This window comes from Argopecten irradians, chromosome 10 (assembly GCF_041381155.1).
Source record: "Argopecten irradians isolate NY chromosome 10, Ai_NY, whole genome shotgun sequence".
Taxonomy (NCBI): domain Eukaryota; kingdom Metazoa; phylum Mollusca; class Bivalvia; order Pectinida; family Pectinidae; genus Argopecten; species Argopecten irradians.
In genome coordinates, this window is record NC_091143.1 from 5,956,454 (window position 1) to 5,981,635 (window position 25,182).

At 36.0% G+C, this 25,182-nt stretch overlaps 1 long non-coding RNA gene across 1 annotated transcript in view; it reads left to right on the plus strand.

Annotated features, from left to right (window-relative positions):
- LOC138332983 (uncharacterized) overlaps positions 1–24,850 on the plus strand; it is a 323,160-nt gene extending 298,310 nt beyond the window's left edge. Inside the window, exon 6 of the long non-coding RNA XR_011209919.1 lies at positions 24,841–24,850. This is a non-coding gene — a long non-coding RNA (uncharacterized lncRNA). The remainder of the gene's footprint in view (positions 1–24,840) is intronic.
- The last annotated feature ends 332 nt before the right edge of the window (positions 24,851–25,182 follow it).

The following is a 25,182-nucleotide window of genomic DNA, read 5'->3' on the forward strand; positions in this document are numbered from 1 at the left end:
ATTCCGCATTGGTCCAAGATCTTCATAAGAAAAGGAGAATTTTTGCACTTTTAAAAAACCTGAAATTCTAATGTTTTTACCTATTCATTATCAAAATTGATATTTTGAACCTAAATCTCAATCTGAATTTCCAAATTCATATCATGGTTATCTAGGAATAATTACCTGTCAGAAAACATTTTTAATTTTGAAATTCATAATTAGCCAGCCAATCAGCGGCCGGGTTAAAATTCTGTCCTGGGCTCAATCTTCGTTACACACGGGCCGTTTCGAAGGTCTTTTTTTTTCATTTGGCTGGTTATTACCTATACCCAACTTGAATACTTTAATTTCGAGATGTTTTAAGTTCTGCATGAACAATGTACACAATCGCCATGTTTGCGTTAATACACGTACATGTACATGTGTAGCTACACCGCGTGTATGGGAGACCGTCCTTACGTGAACCTAACTATTAATAGGATGTACATTTAATCAAAGAAAGATAATGCACAAACCCTATAACTGACAGTTTCAAAACCTTTTATGTGTGTGGCAGAGCTGTCACATGTGACACCGGCTGTTTAAGCAAAACCGGTGCTATGTTGGGGAAATACACGGCAGTTTTGCAACCACAGAACCAAACAAATTCACATCAAAACTCTTTACAAATTTTACATCTACATCTATTGCCCTACCCACACATTAACCATTAACTAATGTACCCTGAATATATCCAATCAGCAGGCTCCGATATATTCACCTCTCTATGAAATCTTGTGCCCAAAGGGGGATTCCCCTAAATCTGTTTTTCGGTTGAACCAGACTACTTTCGTAAGAAACGCTTTCTGATTAATATTGAGTGAGATCGTCCGTTCGTTCAAGCAATCGTCTGTTCGCTAACATTACTTATATCATTACATAGGTGGAAATCCCGTGTTTTGATCGCGATCAAATCTAGTTAGGGATTTCCATTGAGGATGGAAATCCCTATTGTTATTGTTCTGTTTTTTCTTCTTATTATTATTATTCTTTATTTTTCTTTTTTATTCTTATTTCCACAAATCTTGTTCGCAGGATATCTCAGGAACGAAATAAGGTACGACGCTCAACTTTGGACACGTTATGAATGTACATAAGATCTTGAAATGTACGTTCGATTTTTTACAAAAATGTTCAAGGTCAAGGTCATAGACGTAAAAAACATTTTTTTTGGAACGAAGTTTAAGCGCTCATAACTTCATTACCGTACGGTGTACATCGTTCACGTTTTGTTATTCAGATAGATCTTGACATTGCGCGTGCTTTTCCCATGCCATGTTATCAGAGATTATGTCAAGGTCAAGAGTTCGCTACGGGGTCAAACAAAGGTCAAAAACGAAATTCAACACAGAAAAGTTTTGAAAGTTGGATATGAAAGGGCATGCCCTCAGAAATATATAATGACAAGTTTTAAGGTCATGTGATCCAAAATGGCGGAGATATAGGCCTTTGAAAAAAGGCTATTTTGGCGTTTTCCCGCCAAAATTTTTAAGGTTTCAGCGCCTTTAATACTTAACACACATGCTTGATTTTTTGTATAGACATAGCATGGACGAATGTCTACAGAACTTATGCTGTTTTATTGACCTTGACATTCATTCAAGGTCACAGGGTTCAAAAAGCTTTAAATCTTTAAACGACATCTTCGTAATAAATAAGAGGTGTAGAGCGCTGAAATTTGGAGACGTTATGTACGTACATGAGTTCTTAAAATGTACTCTCGATTTTGGAGGATAACGTTCAAGGTCAAGGTCACAGACGTAAAAAACTGCTTTTTTCGAACGAACTTTAAACGCTCATAATTTCATAACCGTACGCTACACAACATGTACGTTTCATTCTCCATGTAGATCACGATAATTCACGTTTTTTTCTCATTACATGTTATCAGAAATTATGTCAAGGTCACGAGTTCACTAGGGGGTCAAATGAGGTCAAACAAAGGTCAAAAATGAACTTTACCATAGAAATGTTTCGAAGGGCGCATATGAAAGGGCATGTTCTCAGGCACATAAAATGACCAAATTCAAGGTCATATGATCCAAAATGGCGGAGATATAGGACATCAAAAATCGAAATTTTAGTTTATATTTGCCCCTGCCCGAGACGTTTCAGCGCCTTAGTACCTGTATGTACGGTGTTGATTTTTCATACCGCTGTTGTATGAACTTTTGTCTTCAACAGTTATGGGTTTTAAAGGGATTATATAGAAAAATGGCGGAAATATAGCTCTCCAAATATGGCAATTTGTTTCATTTTCTTATTTTTTTCCGTTATTTGTGAGCTCGTAGGGCCTTTATCATCTCATGTAGAGTGTTGAATTTTTGTAAATGTAAGCTTTAGCCTATTGTCTGTACAGGTTTTTAATTTCAAAGACATGAATTTGAAAATGGCGGAAATATAGACCTCCGAATATGGCGTTTCGTTCATTTTTTAACGTAAATTTTAGCGTAATTATGAAAATTCAAAGGTGAAATGTTTTGAATTGGATGTGAAAGATCATACTTTCAGACACATAAAATGACCAAGTTCAAGGTCATAAGATTCAAAATGGCGGAGATATAGGACATCGAAAATCGAAATTTTAGTTTATATTTGTCCTTGCCCGAGACGTTTCAGCGCCTTTAAACCTGTATGTACAGTGTTGATTTTTCATACCTATGTTGTATGAACTTTTGTCTTCAAAAGTTATTTATTTTTAAGGGGTTATATAGAAAAATGGCGGAAATATAGCTCTCCAAATATGGCAATTTGTTTCATTTTCTTATTTTTTTCCGTTATTTGTGAGCTCGTAGGGCCTTTATCATCTCATGTAGAGTGTTGAATTTTTGTAAATGTTAGCTTTAGCCTATTGTCTGTACAGGTTTTTAATTTCAAAGACATGAATTTGAAAATGGCGGAAATATAGACCTCCGAATATGGCGTTTCGTTCATTTTTTAACGTAAATTTTAGCGTAATTCATGAAAATTCAAAGGTGAAATGTTTTGAATTGGATGTGAAAGATCATGCTTTCAGACACATAAAATGACCAATTTCAATGTCATATGATTCAAAATGGCGGAGGTATAGAACTTTCAGCGATTTTGAGGTGTGATTACATGATGTGGCATGTGGCCAAAGGGAGATAATCGGTATCTAATACTAAAACTCTAATCGTACGTGTTATTCCGCATTGGTCCAAGATCTTCATAAGATAAGGAGAATTTTTGCACTTTTAAAAAACCTGAAATTCTAATGTGTTTACCTATTCATTATCAAAATTGATATTTTGAACCTAAATCTCAATCGGAATTTCCAAATTCATATCACGGTTATCAAGGAATAATTACCTGTCAGAAAACATTTTTAATTTTGAAATTCATAATTAGCCAGCCAATCAGCGGCCGGGTTAAAATTCTGTCCTGGGCTCAATCTTCGTTACACACGGGCCGTTTCGAAGGTATTTTTACATTTAGTTTTCAATACTTTTCGGGATGTTTTAAGTGCTACTGTAATAGGGAGGGTTTTCCACAAGAGACCCGGAGGGGCGATCCGACTGTAGCTCCCGTTATATGTATAAGTCCCAAATCGTGATCGTATAGTATTTTTAGTATACAACAGAGTCCACAGTCGTCACAAATCCTCTCCGGATCCCGTTTCCTCCACAGGTTACAGGCCTGTATCTCAACAGGTTCGATCTCTAGGATGTAGCGGAAGCACTGACACTAATCCAATAACTCAACTAGGTAAATACAGGTACAAATAACTATTTATTATATAAAAGACAAGTAGATTAATTATTACATAGAAGATTCACAATAGTGCCCGTTAAGACAGATAACAATAAGAGATATATAAGTGCCGAAGCAGTTACAATGTATCCAAGATTAACTATAGCCAAACTTTAGGCCTAATTAGCTAAGTCCTGTGTGATTACCACGTTCCCTAAACAAAGCCTAACACCCTACGGAGCCAACTAACCACCTACAAGTGTTCTTAACTCTAGAGGTATATAAAACCAACGGTGTAAACTAGGATACCTTAGGATGCCTAAGCCCTAAGCCCCTGACAACCCCTAATTATACACAAACCCTACGTTAGCTATAGATACACTCTAAGTAAAGACCCATCAGCCCCTTTTATAACAACTCATCAACCCAGTACCCCAAAGTGACCACTGATTGGTCAATGTCCGGACAGAGACACCATATTTAGGTGAAACCGTTGCTACAACAACCCACCTACACACTAAATATATCTTCCGCTTAAAACAGACAAGGCTCAACTGACTGATGATAAAAACCTCCCACGTGTACCACACGTGTACTCCGGCCAGCGGTCATCATCGGGGTGATCATGAGGACAACTAGGTTGATGAATGTGACTGCTAAACAGCAAACACACCCTAGATAAGACCTGTTCTCACGGTGTTCCCCTGAATTTGGGTCCAAGATACATAAACAGATCACTGAAGTGAAGACTTAGAAGAGTGCAATAACAAATATACATACTGTAGAAATAAATGCAACAATGATAGAAACCCGTTCTATCACACTACATATACACGTATATATGAACAATGTACACGTGTTTGCGTAAATACACGTACATGTGTAACTACACCGCATACATGGGAGGCCGTCCTTACGTGACCCTAGCTGTTAATAGGACGTACATTTGAACAAACAAACAATAAAAGTAATGCACAAACACAATAACTGACAGGTTTAAAAACCTTTTATGTGTGTGGCAGAGCCGTCACCTGTGACACCGGATGTTCAAACACAACCGGTGCTATTTTGAGAAACTATCCGGCCGTTTTGAGATCACAGAACCAAATAAATTCCCATAGAGGACCGTGTTAACGTTTGCTACTATTCAGGTTAATTGAAGTTATCAAAATTCTTTACAAAATTTTACATCTACATGTATTGTTCCGACCCCACCATTACTGTACCATATATCCAATCAGCAGGCTCCTATATATTCACCTCTCTATGAAATCTTCTGCCCAAAGGGGGATTCCCCTAAAATCTGTTTTTCGGTTGGACCAGACTACTTTCGTAAGAAACGCTTTCTGATTAATATTGAGTGAGATCGTCCGTTCGTTCAAGCAATCGTCTGTTCGCTAACATTACTTATATCATTACATAGGTGGAAATCCCGTGTTTTGATCGCGATCAAATCTAGTTAGGGATTTCCATTGAGGAATTAAATTATTGTTATTGTTCTGTTTTTTTTTCTTTTTTATTCTTATTTTTCCACAAATCTTGTTCGCAGGATATCTCAGGAACGGAAATAAGGTACGACGCTCAACTTTGGACACGTTATGAATGTACATAAGATCTTGAAATGTACGTTCGATTTTTTACAAAAATGTTCAAGGTCAAGGTCATAGACGTAAAAAACAATTTTTTTTGGAACGAAGTTTAAGCGCTCATAACTTCATTACCGTACGGTGTACATCGTTCACGTTTTGTTATTCAGATAGATCGTGATCAGGAAATCTGAAGCGGTTACAAACTACTTAACTATCAAAAATCCACTGATGGTGGCCTGGAAGCCATCTTGATTGACCAATCGGCCCCACAATTATGCAGTGATGCACTCATCTACAGGAACCCCGCAAGGGTAAACCTTCATTGATAAAATTTTCCGAGGAGAGATCACTGTCACGTACATTTCCTCTGGAGGAGAAAAAGCAAGTTACATACTTTAACTAATCAAAAATCTCAAGATGGTGGCACCTTCGGCAGCCAATCTTGTTGACCGAATCCGGTCCCAAAATTGCAATATGACACAACAAGGGGGGTTTACCGTAGGGAAACATACCAATATGAAATTTGAGAAACGATCTCATTTCAGCTCCACTTTCTGAGAAATGAGTCAGTAACACAGAAAATAATTGACTGGACGGACAGGATCGAACAGACGAAACGAAAGAGACGATTTGACAGGTACAATTAGTTTAAATTTAACTCATACAAATGGCACATGGGCCTTAACAGTCACCTGAGTTTGGATATAGAATAAACAAAAAACATATAAACACTATTATAGATGACCCTTGAAGTTGGTCAGCAATTTTATTGATTTCAAAATAAGAATATTTGCTTCCATCAAACCTGAGAGAACTCAGAAGAAGATTTTTTGAAATTTTTCGTCAAATTGACCCTATTTGGCCCCACCTCTGGTGTGTGGGTTACACCAAATGATGATAAACAAAAAAGGTGTCCAAAATGAACAAAACAACTTTTATTTTCAATCAAACCGATGAAAAAATTAAAGGGATAAGCATACACATATACATATTATGGATGTAAATGTGCCAACATCTCTATTTTCATCTCAGTCAGTTTTTCCTCCTTTCTCTTACTATTATAACCATGAAGAGTATAAATTTTGATCTAGACAAAGTTTAAAGTAAGCATTTTCAAACTCCTCAGAAATATTTACAATGTTAGTCTACATACAAAGTTTCATTAAGCTAGGTTCATATTTACTCAAATTATCGTGTACACAAGGTTAAATATATTATTATTGCAAAGGGCAATAACTCGCAAGTTACGATCGAATCAGGCTAATTTTCGAACTCATCCAAGATCTTTTCAGTCTTTATACAAAATTTCATTAAGCTCAGTGCATATTTACTCAAGTTATCATGATCAAAAGGACCAATAATTATTATTAGTTCAAAGGGTAATAACTCTGTAATTTTCCGTCGAATCAAGTCGACTTTCACACTTGTTTGAGATTTTTCCAATGTTATAGTCCACATATTAAGTTTCATTAAGCTCGGTGCATATTTACTCAAGTTATTGCGTTCACAAGGAAATGTTCACAAGGAAATGTTAACAAACGTCGCACAACAGACAACATCAAACTTAATAGTCCTTCATTACAGCATGCTACAGGATCTGTTAAATGTGATGTTTTCTGGGATACCTGGTATTTTAGATAATTTTAGATAATTAATGGTTAAAGGTTTTGGTCTTCAGAAGAAGTTTAAAATGTGAAAATTTTATTAGACAGGAGCATAAGTCAAATGGCCATGAGGGAGGCATTAATTTCTATAGGGTCATCGTTAATTTTGTTGAAGATTGAACAGAACCCATGACAGCTACCAGGTGTGAACTTTGCTGAATTGTACACCTCTGGGACCTGTGGGACCTTTTTGATTTTTTGAAAAGCTGTATTACAGGTTCACTGTCATAGTACTAATAAAAGATATCAGTCAAATTCTTTTATTTGGTACATGGGCAAAATTCAATGGTAGCTGAAATAGGCTGATCCTCTAACTTACCATCAGAGAAAAATTTCCAGTGGGTCTCCAGTAAGGCAAAACAACATGAAATATGTGGTTTACATGTTGGAATTTTCCAGCTGAGGTCACAGCTATATCACCAACATTGATTCCATTTGGAAATTTTTTATCACATTCTGTCTGGATTTTTTTCCCAGCAATACCCAATATGGTTTTTGAAACAAATCCATTATCTAAATTCAGGTCTGCATTAGTTGAGTTCACAATAGCATCCACCTGAAATGAAAAATATAACATGTCAAATAATTTACAATATACCGTATTCGACCCCAATAATTAAAGCGCCCAGGGCCCCATAAAAAAATTGAAGCAACTCAGGGGGCACTTAATAGAAACAATTATGGACTTGCCTTTCATAAAAAATATTCTACAAAGTAAGCCATAAATCGATTTGCAAAAGAAATTGCTAAGAAAAGTTTTCATATTTTCAGTTTGCATTTAATTCAAAAGTAAAGTAAAATTGAAGCCTAAAAACAGGAGGGGTGCTTATAGTGATTGAGAATGCTTATTGGGTCGAATACGGTACTATTCAATTGTACAAAACTTTGGACTATTTTTATTTCAGCATTTTTTATTAACAAGAGATTCCAGAGGGGGTCTTGGCGCACCCACCAAAGAATAATCTATATCTGACAAAGGAAAGATGGATCTTTTCTCTACTTTTTAAACTTTTTCAAACATACTACATATAAAATTTGAGAGAGATCGCTTCAGTACCTTTTGAGAAATAGCCGGGGGGTAAACAAACTTCAACTATCAAAATCCAAGATGACTCCTTGGCGGCCATCTTGTTGATCAATCAGTCCCAAATCACAATATGCACAACTAGGGCCCTAGGGGAACCTACATGTGAAATTTGCGAAAAAATCCATTCAATACTTTCTGAGGAAATAGCGATAACAAACTTTGAATATAAAAATCCAAGATGGCTGCCTGGCAGCATTTTTGTTGACCGATCGGTCCCAAATCACAATATGCACAACTAGGGCCCTAGGAGAACCTACATATGATTTTGAGACAGATCCTTCAGTACTTTCTGAGAAATAGCGATAACAAACTTTGAATAACAAAATCCAAGATGGCTGCCTGGCGGCCATCTTGTTAACCGATCGGTCCCAAAATGGCAATATGCACACTAGGTCCCTAGGGGAAGGAACCTACATTATGAAATTTTGAGACAGATCCCTTCAGTACTATCTGAGAAATAGCCATATAAACTTTTAACTATTGAAAACCCAAGATGTGGCGGCCTGGCGCCATCTTGTTCACCTTTCGATTGGTCCAAAAAATGCAATATGCACAAAACAAGGGCTCTAGGGGGAACCTACATATTAAAATTTGAGAAAAGATCCCTTCAGCACTTTTTGATAGAAATGGGGATATCAAAACCTTAACCTATCAAAAATCAAAGATGGCCGCCCTTGGCGGCCATCTTGTTTTTTCCTATCAAGCCTCAGTAATCTGAAATGGAAAAACTCGTGACCAAGAGTACCCTTTATGTGAAGTTTGGAACAAAATCACCTTCTGTAGTTCTCAAGATATATCGATAACACACTTCAACTGCCCAAAATATCAAAAGATGACTGCCTGGCGGCCATCTTGTTTTTCCTATCAGCCTCCATAATCTGTCATGGCATCAACTAGGGACCAAGGAGGTACGCCTCCATTGTATAAGATAGAACATAAACCCTCTGTAGTTCTCTTGAAACCAAATAGCCCAAATCAAAGAAGGCTGCCTGTCGCCATCTTGTTTTCCAAACCAGGCCTCAAAATCTGTATGGACTAGGGACTCCCCCCCCAAGGAAACCTCCATGATGTAAGTATTTGAACAAAATCCCATTCTGTATTTCTGAAGAAATATCGATAACAATACTAACCGACATTCCCAAATCCCAGATGCTAGCCTGGCGCCATCTATGTATGTTTCCGATCAGCCCTCAAAATCTGTATGGCAAGAACTGATGGACCAAGGGTACCCACCATTAGAATTATTGACCAAAATCCCATCTGTATTTCTCACGACAATATCGATGGCCAAAATCAAAGATGGCTTGCCAGGCGGTCCCATCTTGATTTTCGATGAGCCTCAAAATCTGAATTCATAACTCTGTTACCAAGGTTAACATCCAATTTGAAGTTTGAACAAAATCCCATTCAGATAGTTTCACAAGAAATAACTCAACAAACACAAACTGCCAAAATCAAAGTGAATTGCAGCCTATGCGTCCCTCTTGTAATTTCCCGATTAGCCTCAAATCCTGTATGCACCATCAGGACCAAGGGTACCCTCCATGTGAAGTTTGAAACAAATCCCGATTTTTAAGAAAAAGTGATAACAATGCAATGTTAACGGACTGACACTACGGTACTACGGAACCCACGTACCCCTGACCGCACGGAACTCCACGGACCCGCAGGATGCAGGGTGATTTGAATAGCCCACCATCATATGAATGGATGGTTCTAAAACAATGCGGGCCCATAGGCCTGTAATCGCTCACTACCATGCTGTATTATTTTTTTAAGTAATTATCACAAGACTCTGACACTTAAGAAAAAAAAGCAAAATTTGTGACTCCATCCCAAAATGTTATAAATTAAAAGAATCACAGACCAAACAATGTAATGTCTATTGATACCATACAAATAAGCAATAGCAATACCTAAGTGTTTCATAGACAATGTTATTTTATATGAAAAAATAGCCAAATAGACCTTTTTGCACTGTACCCGCATTCGAATGCCCGTCCAATAGGCCCGTGATGGGACACCCTATCAATTTGATACAATTTACAAATCCCAGCCCTATAAGGAGGCTAACCATTGCATCTAAGAGTGCACAACCATAGCTTAGTTTCATCATTTGCAAACTTTTGAAATCCAAACTCCAATAAGGATGTAACCATTGCATTATAGCTTAAATCCATGTACAGTTGCAGAGAAAAAGACATTATCTGGAAACTGAACCATTTTTGATCCCTCCCTCTCATTCCCATCCGTACATATAAGTATGCTAACCATTGCATTTATGGGTGCAATATCCATGCTTAATGGAAATAGCCCATGCTTAGCACAACTGTTTCAGTTTCAGAGAAGAAGTCGTTTATATGGAAATAGCCAAATTGACCCCTTTTGACCCCAACCCCTCAGAGCCCCCCGGGGGTCAGCCCCATCATTTGTACAATTTTTGAATCCCCCATCCTATAATTATGCTACCATTGCATCTGAGTGCTATCTCATGTGAAAGTTTCAGAGAAGAAGTTGTTTATATGGAAATAGCCAAATTGACTCCCCTTTTGACCCCACCCCTCAGGCCCCCGGGGCGTCAGCCCCATCATTTGTTACAATTTTGAAATCCCCACCCTATAAGGATTGCTTACCATAGCATTTGGGTGCTATCCCACGCTTGGTTTCAGAGAAGAAGTCGTTTATATATGGAAGATATTCAAATTTACCCCTTATGGCCCCGCCCCTCAGCCCTCAGGCCCCTGTTGGGTCAGAGCCCCATGCATTTAGTACAAATTTATATTTAGTAGCCCATAAGGAAGCTACCATAAAATTTGTTGAAATCCGACCAGCGGTTTATGGAGAAGAATCGATTGTTGACGGACAACTTACTCCGTTAACGAATGGACGTCCGGACGTCTGCGGTATCCCATAAGCTTCACCACGGTCCTTCTGGACCAGGTAAGCTAACAAAGTGTCCAGAGGCCTGTATCACTAACTTGGTTTGTAAATTGTCAAGTAATGTTCTGAGTACAGGTTCATTGTTTCTTTTCTGAAGGAATTTGAATATTAACCTATAATTCCCCTATTGGGCCCCACTCTTTCTGCTCAAGGAGGTCAAAGCCAAAATTTATACAAATTCTGTTATCCTTCATCCAAGGATGTTTCTTGGCCAAATTTGGTTTCAATCCATGCAGAACTCTATGACTAGTAGGGATTTAAAGGATTTTCTTTTTCTTCCTCTATTGGGCCCCACCTCTCCTGCCCCCGGGGCAGTAATAGCCAATATTTATACAAGAGGCCTATACAAAGTTTCATTAAGCTTGGTGCATATTAACTCATATTATCATGTTCACAAGGTTCAATTATCATTATCGCAAAGGGCAGTAATTAAGTTAAAGTCAAATCAAGCTGATTTTCGAACTTGTCTGAGATCTTTCCAATGTTAGTCTACATACAAAGTTTAAATCAAGCTGGGTGAGTATTTACACAAGTTATCGAATTCACAAGGTCCAATCATAATTATTAGTGCAAAGGGAAATAATTCCGTAAATTATTGTTGAATCAAGCTCATTTTTGAACTTGTCCAAGATATTTCCAATGTTAGTCTACATACAAAGTTTCATTAAGCTCAGTTCATATTTACTCAAGTTATCATGTTCACAAGGTTCAATTATTTTTATTGCAATGGGCAGTATCTGTGTAAGTTACTATCGAATCAAGCTGATTTACAATCTTGTCTGAGACCTTTTAATGTTAGTCTACATACAAAGTTTTATTAAGCTTGGTTCATATTTCAAGGTCCAATAATAATTATTAGTGCAAAGGGCAATTATCTGTAAATTACCTTTGAATCAAGCTGATTTTCAATCTCGTCCAAGCTCTTTCCAATGTTAGTCTACACACATTAAGTTTCACTAAGCTCGGTTTATATTTACTAAAGTTATCGCGATCACAATGCCCAATAATAATTATTGGTGCAAAGGGCAATTATCTATAAATTACCTTTGAATCAAGCTGATTTTCAATCTCGTCCGAGCTCTTTCCAATGTTAGTCTACACACATTAAGTTTCACTAAGCTCGGTTTATATTTACTAAAGTTATCGCGTTCACAATGTCCAATAATAATTATTGGTGCAAAGGGCAATAACTCAATAAAAAACTATCAAATCACACTGATTTTTAAACTCGTCTACATACAAAGGTTCATTCAGATTGGTGTATATTTACTCAAGTTATAGCGTTCACAATGTCCAATAATACATTAAAACTTTGTTTGATATGTTATTTTACAGGATTCTGTCTATCATACAGCTGTTCTAACGAACTACAATTTCATATTCAGCCTGTACCATGCCCAGGTGCTGTTTTTAACATGAAAATCGCATGGTTTTTCTTCAATAGATTTTTGTTTAAGTGAGGACAGTAATTATATATTGCATTTTTAGAAACTGCAATCATTTTGTCACCGAAACGCAACATTTATAAGAGTGTTGCATGAAGCATAGAAGAGGCATGAGTGATTTCCCAGTCAATGTTGACACTCGAAGCGAAGCTTTCGACGCCATATTTGCTTTGCATACCAAATTACACCTTCGCATACCAAGACACGTTCGACCCCCTGATAAAAAGAAGAAATAATATGCCACCAAGAATCGAAGTTTCTTTGAAGAATGAATAAAAAAAGATAGTTAAATGCTTAAATTAAGCTGCATGACCATCGAGCCGAGATATAATTTGTGCTATGTTTATATTTTCATCTAATTATCTTGTATAATTTACCATTTGGTCAACTAATGACCCTTCCAATATCTCCAGCTGAATTGGTGATTTCTTCTCCCTTCCTGTAACATCTGTAATACAAAATATTTTCATGTGAACCACAAGGGTCTAAAGGCGGCCATACTTGCGCTAATAGCATTATGAGAATGTACAGGGCTAAAACGTATGATAGCGTGCCTTAACCTACAATAGCATACTGTAACATACCAAAACGTGTCTGCGTATAAAGAACCTAATTTTACCACTAATTTAAGGTAGCAGGATTTAAAATTTTGAACATGCAAAAAATTGGGGTTCATGTAATCATTTTTGAATATGATAGGCTAATTCAAGTATGACCGAGCCTACAGGGGAGTCTACACCTGAAAGAGGTATGGTGCACATCGGCTCGTTTCGACCTAATGCATGACCATTTTCAAAATCCAAAAATGAATATCAAAAAGATGAAGGTTCTGAATACATATACTTCACATCTGATGTATAATTTAATGATCTTATTTGGGGGAAACTAGTTTGTTAATTGCAGTTTATAATTCATTAGATGACCACAAATTTGAATCATAGTGCGATTTGTGACTTTTGATGGGGGTTTTCCCGTATTAAAATCCACTTTTGACATAGAGCTCATCAGAGGACCAACTTTTACTTTGGCTCATTTTATTCAGCATAGTAAAATACAACTGTGTTACATTCATCCTATTCCCAAACAAGAGGCCCAGAGGGCCTGTATCGCTCACCTGGTTTGTAATGCCCAAGTAATGTTCTTGATCACAGGTGTCTCACTGATTCTTTTGTCTGAAGGATTTTATATTAACCGTCCATATATCCACTATTGGAGGACCCAACCATCCCGCCCTAGGGGGTACAGACTAGAGCCAAAAGTTTATGAAAAGTTGTCTGTTCCCCTGCCCACAATGGATGTTTATGGCAAGCATTTGGTCGACAATCCAAGAAAAAATGCTAGGACAAGAAGTGTTTTGCTTAGGATTATTTACCTCTAGGACCCCTATTTGGCCAAACCGTACCCTGCCCTATGGGGTGGGACATGAGTCTAAAAGTTATACAAGTTTGCTGTTCGCCTGGTCCACAAAGGATGCTTGGTGGACCAAATTTGGTTAAATTTTAATTACAGAAATAAGGTATTTGGGGTAACAATATTGATGAATTTACATAGATTATACAATTTTGGGCAAAGAAAAATAATGAAAAACGGGTAATAGAAATATGTTGAAAAGTTGAAGTGTAAAATTAAAAATTGGAGGTTTGTGGAAAAATGTTGGTTTAATTCAATTAATGGAAATATATGATAGTAGAGTGTTTAAGGTTTTGATAATATTTGTAAATATTTGGTGGTGGGTTGGGGAAAAGAAAATAATGAAGAAAGGGGGTAATGTGTAATAAGGGTATATAGTTATGTTAAAATTTAAATATTAGTATGTTTGTTGGAAGAATTTGGTTTAATTTAATGTAGTAGTATTTGTTAAGGTAGAGTTTTAAAGGGAGGGTGAGATTGGACAAATATTTGGGGTGAAAAGGTAACTGATGACCCTGGGTGGGATCCAGAGCCATAATGTTATACGAAGTTCTGTTCCCTGCCCCCAAGGATGTTGTGGCGCAATTTGTAAAAGTTACATTCCCATTCAGAACTCTAGACTCAGTAGCGACTGCAAGGAAGTAACCTCGTATTTTTGCATATTCTACCCGCCGCCCCTCCTGGCCATCGGGGGAGCCATAGGTCCACATTTACACAAGTTCTGTTCCCCTTACCCATAGTATTTTGTGTGGCCCTTATTTGGTTACAACTCCTGTAGAAGTTTATTACAAGTAGCGATATAAATATGATTTATCGTCTATTCACTATTGGGTCCCCGCCCGCTCCCTGCCCGCCGGGGGGTCCAGAGCCAAAAGTTAAACTAACAAGTCTGTTCGCCACTTCCCCCTTCCCCAAAAGTGACATCTGTGGCCAAATGTGGTGTCAAAGTCTAAGGTTTGCATTGACGCTAATATGACGAGAAGTGCGATTTAATAAAATGATTTACCTTTATAACCCAAGCGTTTCGTGGCCCCCGCCCCTCCTTAACATCAAAGATACACCGTATCTTATTCACGGTTCTTTAACACGTACCCCAAAGGATGCTGGCGACTGAATTATAGTTACCGTATTCATGTTAGGATCGGTATTACACTTGACATATATCAAAGATGTACCGTCTATTATCCTCGCCTGAGTGGGCCTCCGCCCCCTCCTGCCCTGGTGAGATACAAAAGCCAAGAAATATATACAAGTTCTGTTTCCCCCTCCACCCCAAGGCTGTTTGTTGGTCAAATTGGTGTACGAAATCCCAATGCATAACTCTAGGACAGAAGTGCTATTTATTTGGATTACCTCTATTTCTTCCCCCTATTGGATTGACCCATTGGCCCGCCTCCTCCTAGCCCCGGCGGGGACAGAGCCTAAACTTTATATACCAAGTATCTTATTACCCTTCCCCCAGGATGTTTTGCGGTCCAAGGAGTGTGATATACAGAACCAAGGCATAATTATTTTTCTAAGAGTAGCGATTTAAAGGTCATAGGTTGCCCGACGGGTAAGTGAAAATAACTGTACGATCCGAGTTGGTTCGACGCACCATGACATAAGCTCACCGGCCCTCTGTGCTGTAGCCCATGAGAGTACTAAGAAATTGTGTTCCTTCCGAACGTGCAACTCAGCTTAAAAAACTACCGAGTGCTAAAAGAATTCACGTGTATAGAAACATTATACTAGTGTTCTGTTATATTTAATTAGACAAAAAATCTGCTGCAACAAAAACTACCATTGGCATGTCAAATAGAAATCTTTGAATACACATAGTGAATCATCTAAAGATAGAATAAAATCACAAACCAAAGATGATCCTAGAGGGATCTTGTGGTCGCCCACCGAAATGATTATAACTGATTCTGACAATTGAAAGAGGGATCTTTTCTCTCTTTTTTTCAAACTTTAACAATTAAAATCCAAGATGGGAGGTCTATCAGCAGCCCAACTTGTTGACCAATTTTCAGTCCCAAAATGCAATATGCACAACTAGGGCTCTAGGGGAACCTACATGTGAAATTTGAGAAAGATCCCTTCAGCAACTTTCTGAGAAATAGTGATAAAAGTAAATGTTAACAGACTGATATGATGGGATGGACCAGGGACGGAAAGCTATTTGAATAAATATGAAACGAAAATACCTAGAATGATGTCCTTATGACGGATAATAAACTAATGGTCTCGTGTAAATTGTATGCATTTTGTCACATCAACACTGGTACATGTAGAGAAAGAGTCATTTAACTTATGGATTAGTAATTATCAATTTCATGTAATGCAATATTATAAAGTTTATCAATGGCCAATAATGAAATATGACTACTAGTGGCAATCTATTTTGGACATGGAAATCCTTAATACATCATGTGACATTTAATCTGTAGGTGTATTTTTAGCTAAAAGCAAGAGCTGTACGCGACTTAGGTCTTTGGCAGGCGGAAAAGTGACCATACCATCTTTGAGGCAGAAAGGTGGATTTGTACACCAAAAACATTTAGCCTCACTATGCCAATCTGATTAAAATCAGCTGTTTGATACTGCCGCTAACTTCGTGCTCTGCTACAAAACTTTGTATGCGAGCACGGAAGTTAGCTGGAGTATCAAATAGCTGAATTTTAATCAGATTGCTCACTTGCCCTCTTAATGCGGCTAAAATAAGCTAGTCCATGGGGTCTGAATCTCGTATCCTCTAAGACTCTGGCGTCCATTATAACGTGAACTCTCCTAATTCCTCTCTTAACCTTGAGGATCATTTAGTAACGCTAGTAACCATTTAATGCAAGATAAACTTCCATTTTTTCAATATTTTTTTTAACCAAAGTAGTGTTAAATTGATTTTGTAAGATTGACGAACAACAATTTGAAGAAAATATTGAAGGATAGAAGGGCAAATTAAAACTACAGGCTACTAAAAATGATTATGTCCAGTAAATAATTGTGAGTAACACTTACCTTTTGTGTTAAGGGGAGTGAAATCAAGACTGAAGAAACTTTTTCTGATATTGTGACATTGTTCAGGATTATTCAGGCGTATTTTCGGTTCTTCTTTTTCATCACAGTACAGGTATATTTTCCTTCAAGGTAGAGAGAAAGTGGCCAGCAAAATCACTCAATGGACGAAATCAGTCTGGTGTGCGTTGCAATACATATAGTGCTCTCTGTGCACAATATCACAAAATATCCCAAAGGGATAGGCAACAACTGAAGACTTTTGTGTTGTGTGCCAACCTCCTCAGTTTTCCAATGTTAGTTTATAATTCTTGGAAACAAAAAAACAAGACCTTAGAGACAATGGGACATCATATCATGACTTCCCCTTTTTCAACTTGTGAAGTAAACTCATGAGTAGGATGATGTTTTGAAACAGCTCGTGAAGCGCCCTTGTTTCTTTCTTCACTGTATGTGATAGACACAAGGTAATCATACATTGTGTGTTAGTCAACAGGGTATGGATCTAAGATCATTGTTTGTAAAGATACTGCTCCCAAAGTAAGTTACTCCCTACTAATAAAAATACAAGCATGTACTTCGAAAGATGGGAAGTAATCTATTACGAAGGGGAAAACTTAAGAAATAGCAAGCAAAAACTGCTGCGAAAAAATTCAATCAACATTGTAGGGTATTTATGTCCTTAATAATTTTCTGCTGAAAGCTGAGTATATAATGTACTTAATTTCTTGAAAATCCTATTTAAGGACAAAAAGCATGGGCAATGGTAAAATAATAAAAAAAAAAATTATTCTTTTTTGGGTAAATTAAATATCTCAAACAAAAAAAACAAAGTTGGATTGAAGACAATTTCAAATAAGGAAGGAAACAGTAAAGTATCGAGTGAAAATATCCTACATTCAATCATGAAATTTTGCAAATTAGTACATATAGCCTTGAATGAAATAAATACTTAATAAAATTATACACTGAATACGAATCCAACGAAGGATAGATGTTATTAATGAAAATATAGCTATGGATAAAATAGTTTTATTGGCTAAAAAATCCGGACAATAAACTGTAAATCTATTTGTATTCTCTACAACATTTGATTTTAACTGATTTCCAGAAAAACTACCTAGATATTTGTTATCAATTCAGGTAATTCAACACATAAGGAAACTCAAGCACAACCTTGTAAAGCAACTATAATCCAAGAACAGAATAAGAGTTCCAGCTCTATAACTTTTAACATAAAACATAAAGAGAATGTGGTAATTATTCTATAAGGGTTATGTTAGTACTACATATAAGCCCCTATACCCCTTCGTGAATAGATAGAATTCAGGGAGTCAGGATATTGTATTCTTTTCTACAGCGGCATTTATTGTTCCCACAAACAGATCCAATTTATGCAGATATAAGTTTTTCGAGAAAGAATTTGAAATGTAATCCTACGCAGTCTAGGCTGCAAACTGTCAGCAACTGGCAGTTATTTATACATGGCAAATGCATTAAATGTGGATTGCCATAATGTTTTTATCTGCAAGTATCAGTGGGGGCGTAGCTTGCTCTTTAAAAAAAGCCCGGGCTTGCACATGAAAAAATCCAAGTATGGGTTATCATCATTGTCTTGTAAAAGTTAAAACATCTATGTAGATCCGTCAAAGTCTTGAATGTAAATTAAAATCAAAGTTAAAATAACCTAAACGTTTACGTAGATGATTTATCTAAAATTAATAATACTGAAATATACGTTATGCGTTAATATGAATCTTCTATGACACAAGATGGCTATGTTCAAGATTAAAACGAAAGACACGAAAAGTCAAAGGACGACAGATGAAATATCGAAAGTGACACCTCGCAAATTATAGATGACACACAGTACATTCTACTTAGATAGTCCGCTAAAACATGCTTATATTATTATGCTTTTTATTTATTTTTTTGCCAAATATAAAGTCTATATATTAGACCAAAAAAAAAACAACAACTTATAATATAGGCAGGCTTAGCGGAAAAGATTCTATTTTGTAAATGCACAATATACTGACACATATACTCTTGTTGGAGCGATACATTGTATAGAGAATTAAAACTTCCCGTCAAGATAGACTTTAAGAAGACAAATACTATATTTTTTTCAATCAGTGCGACTTTTATTCCTTACAATATGAGGCGCTGTTTTTATATTCATTCATTTTTTCACATATATGTATAAATCGATTTTTACACATAAAAAAATTCGATAGAACGTAAGAAAGTTCCGGTCAATCTTATCGATCAAATCCCACTTAGAGTCACTCAAATGAAGATACATGCAGGACTTATCAAGAGAATTTTCATATGACTATTTGTCTAAGTACTAAACAATAACACTTATAATTACATCACAGCAGTGACACAGTAGAAAACACAGATCCTATGATTTCTTTTTTTTTTTTTTTTTTTAACATTTTTTTTTTTTTTTTTTCTTTTTTTCTTGCAATAAATAGCTTCTAGCTTCAGTCAATCACCAAGTCCAAGCTATTATCTTAAATATCATTTTTCGTCGGTTGCCTCCCATTTCCCTTAATAAATACGACATCTTCTTCCCTGTCGGCGGCCTATCGCCCGCCTTGAAGCCTCACCCTCTAACAACCCGGCCGGCGTCTGCCCGAGGACCTTTCCGCTGGGAGCCTAGGCGGCCCCCAGACCCCTCGCCTGGGCTTGCACATATAAAAGACTCTAGCTACGCCCCTGACTCTGACACGTCGCTAACAAGGAATAAATCCCTTTTGGGAAAATTTTAAATATTCAGTGGAGAAAGCCTTAGAAATTTCATCCAATGTGGTAATTGTTGGCGATATTAATGTTGATCTACTTACCTTATCACATAATCATGTTTTATATCAAATAATGTTAGAACTAGATTTGACAAATGTAATTAATGAACCAACCAGGCATGGATTAACAGGACACAGTTTACTAGATCCAATTTTGATAAGTGATATTTCTAAATGTAATGATTCGCATGTCATTACAATTGATCGTATCATTAGCGATCATGACGCTTGTGTAATATTTTTGTCTGTGCCAGTAAACCTTTCTCATACTTATACTCGTGAAGTTTGGTCGTACAAGCATGCTGATTTGAATAAGTTTAACGTTTTGATAAATAATTTTGATTGGACCTCATTTTTTTCAAAATTTTGATTCCGTTGATATTGCTAGTGTTAAATTTACCGAACAGTTTTTATCTTTTGCTAAAGAATGTATCCCAAAAAAAACCAGTTATTATAATACCCCATGATAAACTTTGGATGAACTCTGAACTTAGGAAAGCTATGCGACTACGAGACCGACTTCATAAAGAATTTAAACGTGTAAAATCAACCTCCATCCAAGTCAAATATAAAAACCAAAGAAACAAGGTTAATAACACGAAAAAGCATGCGAGGGAATTATACTATGATAATGTTGGTGATGTAATTGATAAACTTGATACTAGTAACCCTAAATCATATTGGAAACTCGTTCGTAAATTATTTAAACAATCTAGTTCACAGGAAGTTATTCCACCATTAATAAACCCAGAGAACGGAAATGTTGAACTTGATGACATTGAAAAATCTAATATATTGAATAAATATTTTTGCTCTGTTTCAACTATAGACGATAGGGATATTCCATTCCCCACATTTAACTATAGAACAAATTCTTACATTGATTCTCTTGTTGTTCGATCTGATGAGATTTGTGATATCTTAAAAATTCTCAAATTAGGAAGAGCGTCTGGCCACGATATTATAAGTCACCACATGTTGAAATATACTGCAAATTCCATATGTAAGCCATTGGAAATTCTATTTAATATGCCATTTAGCCAAAATGTTTTTCCTTCTATTTGGAAGAAAGGAATTGTTCTACCCTTATTTAAGAAAGGGGACAGACATGTGGTGTCCAATTATCGCCCTATTACTTTGTTATCATGTATCGGTAAAGTTTTTGAAAGAGTAGTATTCAAGTATATTTATAATTACTTTCTTGATAACTCCTTGTTTTATGAAAAACAATCTGGTTTTATGTCTCGTCATTCTACAGTACACCAATTAATAGAAATGTACCATAATATATGTTGTTCTCTTGAAGAAAAAAAAACACACCTGTCTTATTTTTTGTGATATATCAAAAGCATTTGACCGTGTATGGCACAAGGGTTTATTGATTAAATTAGAAGCATATGGTATTAGAGGTAATCTATTACTTTGGTTAAAAAATTATATATCAGGACGGCAACAGCAAGTTTTAGTAAAAAATGTGTATTCTGATCAAGGCTCCACAAATGCAGGTGTTCCGCAGGGAAGTGTCTTGGGACCACTTATATTCTTAATTTACATAAATGAGATTGTTGATAATTTGAATAGCGTTTCACTTTTATTTGCCGATGATACTTCCTTAATGTTTTCTTCATCATCTTATGAAGATATTCAACGATCTTTAAATAGTGACCTACAGAAGCTTCATCAATGGTCCCAAGACTGGCTCACTAAATTCAACCCGCAAAAGACTGATGTATTATTCATTGCAAATTCTAAAAACGTGCCACTTTTGCAACTTACTTTTGGTACTGAAATTTTGAATTGTGTTGAAAACCATAGATATTTAAGTGTAACTTTTAGTTCAGATGCAAAGTGGTCTTTACATATATCAGAAATCCAAAAGGCTTGTATGAAAAAAATTCGGTATTAAGAAAATTTAAATATTTGTTGAATAGAAAGACACTATTGCGGATATACAAAGTATTTGTGTTGCCAGTATTAGAATATATGAATATTATGAATTATGGGATGGTTGTTCACTGACAGATGTAAATAAGCTCGAGCAAGTCCAACTTGAAGCAGCAAGAGTTATCACAGGCCTACCTTCTTTTTGTAGTAAACAGTCTCTGTATAAAGAATCCCATCTTCAACCATGATCAGAAAGAAGGAAACTAAAAAAAAATTCACTTATGTATAAACTTCATAATAATCTAACTCCTTCTTATTTAAGATACATTTTCGAAATAGTAGAATCCCTTGAAGGACATTTTTAGTTTAGTTTTTCAAAATAGGAGGACCCGTTTTTTTCTTCAAAATGTGCATTTTTAGAACATTTCAGTCGGCGAAAATGGGGGTGGGGTGGGGCAAAGAGCAATTACACCCCCCCCCCTGCCCCCGCTTCCAACGTCCCTGCAAATAACAGAAACAGTACAACCATAACAGAAACAGTACAACCATGACCAGCATTATAATACTTTTGTTTAGAGAAACCGATGTGGGTTTCGATCACAAGATAATATAACGTCAGATATTCAATCGACACCTTCCTGCGCTTTGTAAGTCTCTTTTATCTCTACTTACTAATGAGGTACACATCGTTCTTGTTACTGGTTGTTGTCCGGTTACATTATATAAAAACAGGGATAACACATAAAGGGTACCTTTGTCAGTCGGTATTTAGATTCAAATTTAGAATTCATTTTATTCTCTTTTTCATGATACAAGCATATAGAGAAAACATATTTACAATATTATATACAATCTTAAGTATTCGATAAGGTATACAACTGTTGTTTATATGAATAACATGAGCTAAATGAGACCAAATAATATCGTTAAATATCCCGATAAACATATAATTTATTCAATGATTTTATGTAAGTAGAATTTATCAGTTCATTAAACTTTATAATATTTGGCCGTAGCCAAAATATTGATCAATATACAAAGTTCTTTGGACAGCAAAGTAAGTACTACAGTACATTCTAATAGATCATGAAATTCATCGCCAATTTGCTGACTATTGCGATGTGGACATTTTCTTTCAGAGTATACAATCTATTGCCATCGGCCTGTTTCAACAATAAATTTTTGGTTGGACGACTTTTGAAAGTGTTAAAAGTGCGGAACTTTAACTACAAAATTAGGTAATATTATAAGAAGTTTAAAGAATTATTTTGTTTATGTACGTTTATATAAAAGATCAATATCCAAAATTATCGTAACAGTTGCGTTACTGCGTTTAGACTTGAGTTGTCTCTCCTTCCCCATTATTCGCAAACCTATGTAGTTGTAGTTTAATAAGATTGTGAGGGTGTGTGTGTGACACTATATATAAATATATACTGTATATTGTATATGTTTCGTTGCTGCACAGCTAAAAGAAACATATATGTTAAAATTACTAATAAAACGCTCTGTTATGCATGAGGGATTTATATTACCTCATGAGTCCTGCCATTCACACCTTCTGTAACGTATTTCATCTTCAAAAGGAGGACCATATATCAAGCCAAATGGGACACATGGAATTTTAAACACAAAATTAAATTTCCAGATCAACACTTTTTCCAATGTAGGATTACATATTCTTTCACTGGAAAGAAATGTTTCACAAATAGCTAGACAACATTAAATTTCATATTGAGTTAAAAAAAAGGTATAAAGCTAGTATAGTAATAATTCGAAATAAAAGGCCAAAATAAATTCGAAGTAAAATCAAAAATGATTTCTATGGATATATTCAGCCACTATAGTGTTATTGTTTAAAAAAAATTAGCCATCCATGAACAGAAATTAGTTTTGTGAAATAAAATTGACCTTTGTAGTTACAAAATGATTTTTGTCGTGTAGATGAGCCCCCTTTTGCAATTACATGAACCAAAACAAGAAGGCGGACGCGATCGTGCAAAATGTCTTTTGTACAAAATCGTGACTAGAGGGCTCCCTTACATCTCTGTAGCTAATGTGCGTACAAACATGAATTTTGTGTGACAAAAATGAGTTTTGTAACACAAAGCTGGTTTCATATTGAATTTTCACTATTGTCTCACAAAACTCATTTTCATTCTCACAAACTCGATATTGTTTCGAGAAACAAATACAAAACAAAAGTTCTTTTTTTTTGTAAATAAAATTCATTTTTATGTGACAAAAATAAACTTTATATAAAAAATAGATTTTCTTATCATAGAAAACGTCATTTTGTTCACAGAAATGATTTTTGTCCAAAAAGAGTTAATTTTGTGAAACAAAAAATCGATTATGTTGTGACAGAATGATTTTGATTACAAAATGATAATGTCCTATTTAGCGCCCCTGTACAGACAGCATTTCATAACAACACGATAATTGGTCAGACATCATTGGACGAAATAACTGTAGTCAGTAAGAGGATTATACTCCACAAAATGTTTCTCATAGGCAAAAGTCACATTTAACAGTCCAGAAGGCAGCAATCTAATTGGCCAATCGAAAAGATCACCAGCTAGGACGTCACCTGATATTGTTTGGGTGTTTTCAGGACATTTATCTATTTATATAATTAGTATCTACAGATGTGGGGATGAAGCTAGATAAACATTTATTTTATTTTGTTGATACATTATAACACACGATTATTTTATCCACGTTTATGTAGTTGGAAACAGCTTTTGAAGTGATGTTCTACGACAGAATTATTAAAAAAAGAAATCGCCTTTTTCGGCGGTCTATTAATCCAAAATATCTCACTTCGAGTTATACGAACATTTTATGTATGATTTTTGTTACTCGGGGCAAAAATACACATCGTATTATCCGAGAATTCCCAATTCAAACAACTTGGATAAAGAAGAAATTCAGCCAGGACCGGCCAAGTAATTCGTATTGAACGAGGTTGTCAACTTAGCCGAGTTTGTATAAACCAAATTCCACTCTCCACATGCACAGAGTAATCCAGACTCATTTTCCTGCTCAGTATCTACTATAAAGTATATCTCTTTGTGATGTCTTGTAGGATAACGGATTAATGCTGAATAGTCACGATACAAAAAGAGAGCATTTTCTACTTTCCTGGATGCATAGAACACACTAGAATGTCCCGAGGTAAATTGTTTGTAGAAAGTTTGGATTGACTTATAAGCCAAGACGTATGAAGGTATCTCAAACATGATGATTGAGGTATCTTTGCAAGTTGACCGCATTTCTGAGCATGTCGGCGACATGATGTAGTTCAGTCCCTGTATACAACATGTTTTGATGGATATGTTGCCAAATACTACAAGCTGACAAAAAACAAATAGAAGAAACGGCTATCTTGGTTGTGGTGAATGGAAGAATATAGCCTCAGAGGATCCTATGTGGTCAACGTTACAGGCAGTCAAACTGGCAGACACAAAATCTAGATGACTTTTCAGACAAAAGCAGAGAAAATAGAAACTGTATAATTAGAGACAAAACAATAACGAACAGTGCCGGATCGCCATGCTGACCTGACAAAAAGAGGAATTCTTTAAAGAGGAGTGAAAACGACAATATGGCGGTTAGAACTAT